Genomic DNA, 8,585 nt, shown 5'->3' on the forward strand with positions numbered 1-8,585 from the left:
CTTCCCCTTTTTTGGAGCAAGACAGAAACTGGAGTTGGAGAAAAAAAGAAAAGCTAAGAAACGTGATTGGAATCTGATAACCCAAAATTTGATCCAGGCTCCATCCTTGCGAGACTGTGGACTAAATTTTAAACCTCTATTTCCTCACCTAAGAAGTAGATAGATCGTAATGATTCAAAGTACCTCCCAAAATTCTAGATATGAGATAAAGATAACATGTTATGCACAGTGCATGGTGCTTAATAGGAAAGCAGTAAACGGTAACGGTTGTTACTGTTGTTAGTAATCCGTGCTGAAGGTCATTGACATATAATGACCCTGAACCCTGCACAGCTACTGCCCTGCCAGCTCACCTGAGTGGATGGATATTAGAAAGGATTTGTGCAGGAGTTGGAAACCTGGAGTTTCCCGCTGGCCACCACTTCAGTGCAGAAAGCCCCTTCCGAGCGGAATCCCCTCTGCTTGAACATCCATTCTTGGCTTGAGCATTTCCAAAAACAAGAAGCTCACTGCTAAGAGGAAAGAAACCCTTGTCCTCTGGCTCTAGGAAGTCTTCCGTGTTCAGTCTGTTGGAAGAGGCTTCCTGTCACCACAGACCACCTCCAAGATTCCTTCCAACTCCTGACTCTAAGATTCCGCTACTTGAACATAGATCCATCATCCCTCATCCATCACAAAACAGCTGCAGAACACCCCACCACGCCCCAATCCCTGATCTTAGAAGTAGCTGCAGGATTAAGTAGGCTCTACTCCCATTTTACAGAAGAAGACAGGGAGTTACCAAAAGACACACAATTATGCTGCCTAGCTTGAGGCACAACAGAATTCCATTTTGGGAACAGAACTGCCCTTTAGCCCTGTTTGGGGCAGCCAAGTACATTCTGTCTGTTCCATAATTGGCTAAGCAGAGCCAGAAGCTGGAGCACACCACAAAGAGTACTGGATTGGGAGTCAGGAGACCGGACTTTTAGTTTCAGCTCTTTGTTATCTAGTTAGGTGACCTCGGATTGAACAGGAAGATCACTAACCAGCTCTGGCACTCATTCAGTGGTGATCACAAATGCTTAACCCATTTCCCGTTTAGAAAAAAACAGTGCAGCTTGCTGCCAGCACTTATTTCTTAGGGCAAATGGGAAATGGGTTAAGAACTAAGCATGAAATTCAGAAACACTGAATATCAAATCCTCCTCTCTTGAGGGGAGAAAAGGCCCAACTGGCCCAACTCCAAAACATCGGTGCCATTTGCCTGTAGTGTATAAGGCCAGAGGGAGAATATAAAACTCTTTCTGAAAATGAGCAATCTCCTCTAAATCCTGATCATTTTCAGAGCCTTGATACCTGAGGCAAATATCGAGATCTGTGTAGTGCTAAGGGGATCAGAGGACCAGGAAGAAATAGTGGGCCCAGTAGAAAAGCAGCGGCTCTGTTCTAGAGACAGAGGGCCAAAAGATTGAGCCCATCCAATCTAACAGCCAAAAGAGGGACTTGAACACCTTTGGTGAGTGCATGGCCAATGCGAGCAACTCTAAGCCTTTAGGCTGGTGTCCAAGGCCTTCTGAATTCTGACCCCTACCTACTTCTCCAGCTCCCATCATGTCACCCCAAAATACTCTATGCCAGGGGTGTCCAATCTTTTGGCTTCCCTGAGCCACACTGGAAGAAGAATTGTCTTGGGCCACACATAAAATACACTAATACTAATGATAGCTAATAAGCAAAAACAAAACAAAACAAAAATTGTAAAAATATCTCATATTTTAATAAAGTTTACTAATTTGTGTTGGCCTCATTCAAAGCCATCCTGAACTGTGGGTTGGACAAGCTTGCTCTATGCTGTAGTAACACTGAACCACTTCTCATTCCCATCCTTTTCCTTACTCTGCGACTTATTTATTTATTTATTTTAGCTGTCTCTGCTGCCTGGAATGTTCTTTCCATGCATCTCTGCCTAGTAAACTCTTACTTGTCCTTCAAACCCTATTTCAAAACTCACCTCTTTGAAGTCTTCCTCAATCCTCATCCTTCTTCCTCACTGCAAGAATGAATCCCTCCCACTGTGATTTTACAGCACTTTTTACATTCATTTACAGTTATGTACATGAAACACAACTGTATTAGGGCTTTTAAAATAATCAGCTATTTAATTACCGATTCATCTCTCACAATAAATTTTGAGGTCTTTGGGCAGGGACCTTGTTTCCACTGTGTGTCCACTGTGTCTAGCACAGGCCTACTATGGGGAGGTGCTTTGCTTCCTTTTCTTGGGGATGGCCCTGGGGTCTGGATCACATTAAGAATAACCATGAGCTGGTAGTCCAAAAAGACCTATATTGCTGTGTAAGGGTCAAGAAAGTTCCTCTACTTAGAGAAAGATCCTGAAGAATACATTGTTTCTATTGAACTAATCCCCAGAGTTCTGCTCTGTTTTGAATTAACTACGAAAAAGCAGTACATGATGGCCATGTTAAAGTCATATTCATCTTCAAAATCAAAGTTCTGAAAAACAATGAACTTTAACTGGCTAGCAGTAGAGTTCACATTTCAACAAAAAAGAGGTCCAGTTGGGTAAGTATGACCAAAGAAAACAAATGTGACCACCCAAACATTTAAAGAAATGTCAGGAACTAGTACCTAGAGTTGGCCTGGCAGTCCCAAGTTCTCAGGTTCTATTGGAGCTTACCTGGACTAAACAGTGCTTGAAATGAGGAAATTCATAGGCAAGACCTTGAAAAGCCCTGCCTATTTAATGGGATTTGTTAAAATGAACTCTAACCCTTTTATAAATATTGAGTATGTGAGAAAGTATTTAAATGCAAAAAAGTGAAACCAGAGTATTAAAAAAATGCTCTCCCTGCCCCATAAAGGAACTTTTAAAACATACCTGTGGACACATGAGATATTGTAACTAAACCAATCAATGAGAAATTCATGGTATGTGGGGAAAAAATCTGTTCCTTTTAACTTTACAAGGAATCTGATGTTTCGTTTTTGAAGCATTGCTCAGAACTGCTGGAGAAAAAGAATCGATGTACAGAGCATGAAGAACTTCTTGCATGAGGGTCTACGGGGAGTGACAAATACAGTGTACTTTTGAAGGATCCAGAGGACCAAATTTATGCATCTCAAACATGGTCCTGGTCATCTGGGCTGGCAGGTTTCTGGGCTCCTGGTTCCAAGGATGCAATGGAGAATGGGGGTTGGGGAGGAGGTAGAGACTTGACCCATAGCTAACCTCTTCTGGGGAAGGGCCCTAGAGCAGGAAGGCCCTTGCCCCTCTCTGGCCCCTCTGGAAATAGATTCCTGACTTCTGTTGCACTCCTGTATGCATTTAGCTCTTCTGAAGTGAGGAAGGCTAAGCTCAACTCCAGCACCCTCCAACTGTCACCATTTTCACTGTGGATTTTTCTTGTGGAGGTAGGCCTCACCCACCTAAAGCCCCAAGCCAGTAGCCAGGTAGAAGAAGGGAGGACAACTTTTAAACTCTAAAATAACAGCCTGGTCCAGCTCCTAGGTGCAATGGGATTATTGTAAAAGACCAGTTTCCAGTGGAAAGTGGAACTTTGCTTCCTCACTGGGTCCTTAGGTTCCAGTTTTCTTTATGCCCCTTTGCCAATTTCATTGAAGGAAAGAACTTTAATGGGGCTGTGTGTGTGTGTGTGTGTGTGTGTGTGTGTGTGTGTGTGTGTTCTGGGTTAGTGAAAATGTCACCAAATTCAGCAACATAGAAACCCCAGTCAAAAAAATTTAAGATTGTAGAAGAAATGGACAAATGATGACAAAAGGAGCTGAAATCAAGAGTTTGGTATTTTAGCTAGGCACAGTCCTAGCTACTTGGGAGGCTAAGGCAGGAGGATAGCTTGAGCCCAGGAGGATCCCTCAAATTTGAGGCTGCAGTGAGTGAGCTATGATCATGCTCCTCTAGCCTGGGTGACAGAGTGAGACCCCATCACACACACACACACACACACACACACACACACACACACACACACACAGAGATAATACAGGCAGGTGATACGGTTTGGATCATGGGGGCAGATTTCCCCTTGCTGTTCTCTTGATAGTGAGTGAGTTCTCATGAGATCTGGTTGTTTAAAGTGTGTAGCACCTCCTCCTTCACTCTCTCTTCTTCCTCCTCCAGCCATGTAAGACATGCCTGCTTCCACTTCATCTTCTGCCATGATTGTAAGTTTCCTGAGGCCTCCCCAGCCATGCTTCCCGTACAGCCTGTGGAACCATGAGTCAATTAAACCTCTTTTCTTTTCTTTTTTCCTTTCCTTTCTTTTCTTTTCTTCTTTCTTTTTTTCTTTTTCTTTTTTTTTGATATGGTCTCACTGTCTTGCCCAGGCTGGAGTGCAGTGGTGGGATCTTGGCTCACTGCAACCTCTGCCTCCCAGGTTCAAGTGATTCTCCTGCCTAAGCCTTCTGAGTAGCTGGGATTGCAGGCGCAGGCCACCACATCTGGCTAATTCTTGTATTTTTAGTAGAGACTGGGTTTCACCATGTTGGCCAGGCTGGTCTCGAACTCCTGACCTCAGGTGATCTGCCCACCTCATCCTCCCAAAGTGCTTTGATTACAGGCATGAGCCACCATGCCTGGCTCTATCTCTTTTCTTTATAAATTACCCAGTCTCAGGTAGTTCTTTACAGCAATGTGAGAATGAGCTAATACAGGGGGATAAGATGATTATTCAGCCTCTTCACATATGAAAGGGGATGAAAAAGTCTGGCCTCCAGGGACCCTGGCTGTCTGACTGAGATGCCTCTTTCTCCACTCCTGGAAAGGATTCCTTGGAGGAGAAGGGAACCCAGCTGGGGATGAGGACCTGAGCTGAGGTATCTGCTCCTTTTTTTCCCCGTCCCCATCTGTCCTCATGTCCCCTAGCCCATTTGGTCAGGGCCTAACTGATGATGGACTTGTTATTTATTTATTTATTTATTTTTTATTAAGACAGAGTCTTGGTCTGTCACCCAGGCTGGAGTGCAGTGGTGTGATCTCGGCTCACTGCAACCTCTGCCACCCAGGTTCAAGTGATTCTCATGCCTCAGCCTCCCGAGTAGCTGGGACTACAGGTGTGTGCCACCAACCCAGCTAATTTTTTTTTTTTTTTTTGTATTTTTAGTAGAGACAGGATTTACCATGTTGGCCAGGCTGGTCTTGAACTCTTGAGCTCGGGTGATCCGCCTTCCTCGGCCTCCCAAAGTGCTGGGATTACTGGCGTGAGCCATTGTGCCCGGCCTGGACATGTTATTTAAAACAGCAAGAACGTTTCCCCAGCAGTCTGTGGTGCCTTGGTTGAGTTTCTGGATGGTCCTGTTGGCATAGCAGGTGGTATTAGAGTTAGGTGTCAACCCGTACTGAGTATGCAAGCCCAAAGCAATAGGCACCAATGGCAGGAAAGCCCCCACCTTCCAGGTCAGGCTGGCCAGCTCCCTTGTGGTGAGGATTCTGTGATCCATCTGGACGTAGGCTGAGATGAAGAAGGCTGTGTAATCAGCACCCTTAAGAGGCAGCTCAGGTCTGCAGAGCAAACAATATCTGTGTAATTCCTGACCTGTGGGTAGAAGGAACAGAAGAAGATGTTGGATCTCAGGGGACTTCCCTCAGGAACCAGCCCCAGACTTCCTTTCCAGAGTGATCTCTCATTTCTCTCCTTCAGGACCCATTTCCTCTAGCCAGGCTGTCTTTTCACTCTCCCTGGAGTATCCCAAACTCTTTCTGGCTTCCAAAATTTGGGCATACTTTTCTCATCACCTGGAATACCGTTTCTATCTCCTTCTTGCTTGTACAACTCTTATTTTCCTTTCAAGGCCCACTTCTATCTGCCAATCCCCCAAGCCCTCCCTGACCATTGTGGCTCCCTCGGGAACTGCTCCCTCATGTCACCTCAGGGCACTTCCCATTAGTCCCCTTCATTTCCCACTCATCTGCATGGCAGTGCCTGAGACATCCTCACATCACAGACTGCATCAGGCCTGAATTCCCGCGGCGGAAGCTAACTTTTTTGTGTATATCTTGTTATCCCCACGTGACGGTGGCCGCTGGGGCTTCTCATACTTTCCCAGCGAGGTACCCCAGCGAGTGAGGAATGGGGAAATGTTCCTTTGGGAGAGTCAAGGGCATAGTCCATATGGCAGTGGTCCCCGACCTTTTTGGCACCAGGGACAATTTTTCCATGGACAGGGGGTGGGGGGGTGGGGGTGGTTGCGGGATGAAACTGTTTTGCCTCAGGTCATCAGGCATTAGTTAAATTCTCATAAGGAGCTCACACCAGCAGGCGGAGCTCAGGAGGTAATGCTGGCTCATGGCTCACCTCCTGCTGTGCGACCCAGATCCTAACACGCCACTGACAGAGGTCTGCAGCCCAGGGGTTGGTGACCCCTGCCATATGGAATGTCTGTGCAGTCACTAATTTTTATCTCTAAAATTGGTGAGGATTTTTTGGTTTTATGTCATAATGTATGTTTGTTTTAACAGAAAAATACTTTTCTTCAGGTTGTATGAGCTTCAATAAGTTATTCCACCTCTCTGCTCTTCAGTTTCCTTATCTGTAAAAGGGAGATGGTAGTCTTCACTTGACAGAATTTATGCTACACCTAATACAGGTCCTGACATCTGAAACACCAGTCACTGTAACTTGTTTTGCACACAGCTAAACCATAAGCAAAGTCTTCCCCATATATATGAGGATATGTGAACGATGCTGCTTGTTGACTGACCCAGCCCATCCAAAACACTCCTCCTTAGCTACCTTCCAGCTGTAGGCGGCTGTGTGAAATGAGATGGACACAGAATTCTACTGGGTGTGGACTCCAGGAAAGCTTTTGTCTTCTCAATAGAGAGTGGCAGAGTTGGCTGGCAAGGCCCGGTTTTCCCCACTTTGCCCTTCTTGCTTCTGCCTACCTGGAGGATGCTTGGAGATGCATTGCCATCTTGCATCCTTTGGGCCGCAAACCAACATGCCAAAGGTGACAGTGTGAAAAGACAGAGGGGCCTAGAACGCTGACGACTGTGTAAAGGGGCTGCTGCTTTAGCCTACAAGTACCTTCCCCTGCCTTTTTGCCTGTGAGACAAATCATTTGATGTGTATCATCTCTGTCTATGTTATATGTTTAAGACAAAGTTAATAGCCAAACAGATTCCTCACTGATGCACTATCCCCCAAAGTATGAGACATTAAATAACTAAGTTTACACAGAGACAGTCCATGAAACATCAGACGAACAAAAGTGTGGTAAAGGAGTCCATTTGTAAGCCATTATCAGTTCTCAAAGAGAGTCACAGTAATCAGAAGGCCAACTTTGAACTTGAGATAATCAGAGACAGTAGTCAGACGACAGAGGTAAAAATCAGATTAAACCTTCCCGTTCCTCTGTGAAGCGTGGGTGGAGTTGTTTATTAGCTCTGCAGGGCAGTAGCTTGAGAATATGGCAGGACTAAGATGAGGTGTTCCTTTAAGGATGAGTGAGGTTGGAGCAAACTTGAAGCCTGAGAGGAGCAGCCAGGGGGAAGGCAGAGATTAGAGAGAGGTGGAAATTAATTGATGGAGAAGAGGGAAATGAGGGGAATGAGTGGAGAAAGGGACATGCCTTTGAAACAGAGACAAAGGCAAGGATGGATCAGGATAACTTCCCCTCCCCCTGCCAACTGCTCCAATATCTGTACTTCCATTGCTACTTTGCTTTCATAACCTGTCAGCTCTAAGATTGTGTTGGGAAAGGCTGGGAGCCCTTGATGGATTCTTCTCAAAACTGTCTGAAAATTCCAGTGTTGAGACTCTGGCCCCTATTTCCATATCTGGGAATGTCGAGTTAATGGTAACAGTTGTTGAACTCAGGGTCCCTTTATTTATTTTAAATGTATGTATTTATTTATTTGAGAAGGGTTCTCACTCTGTCATGCAGGCTGGAGTGCAGTGGCCCAATCTCAGCACACTGCAACCTCCACCTCCCAGGCTCAAGCAATCTTCCCACCTCAGCCTCCATAGCTTGGATCACAGGTGCGTGCCACCACACCCAGCTAATTTTTTGTATTTTTGGTAGAGACGGGGTTTTGCCATATTGCCCAGGCTGGTCTCAAACTCCTGAGCTCAGGCAGTACATCTACTTCAGACTCCCAAAGTGCTGGGATTATAGGGATGAGCCACCGCGCCCGGCCTCAGGGTCCCTTTAAGGCCACACCAGTACACCCCACATGCCAACCAGGAGGGGTTACCCCACCCTTCCCAGTGTTCATATAGGATGTCTACCTTATAGGAGGCGGCCCAACACAGCAAAAGGAATGCCTGGTGTTGAGTCAGATAAACCAGAATTGCTCACACACTTGTCATGTGACCGTAAATAAGTCAGTTCATTTCTGAGTCTCAGTTTCCTTTATTAGTAAAATTGGACTAATGCTTATGCTGACTCCTTCTCAAGTTTGTTATATGAAAGGAATTTGCAAACTGCTATGTGCACATGGGAATGTTTAAATTATTGCAAGAACCATGTCTTTCAAGTCCTGCCAAATCTACCTCCTTCGTATCTGTCTCATTCCTTGACTGGGTTACTATAATAGTTTGTGACCACTTTCCCTGTTTCTAGCC

This window comes from Pan troglodytes, chromosome 1, assembly GCF_028858775.2.
Source record: "Pan troglodytes isolate AG18354 chromosome 1, NHGRI_mPanTro3-v2.0_pri, whole genome shotgun sequence".
Taxonomy (NCBI): domain Eukaryota; kingdom Metazoa; phylum Chordata; class Mammalia; order Primates; family Hominidae; genus Pan; species Pan troglodytes.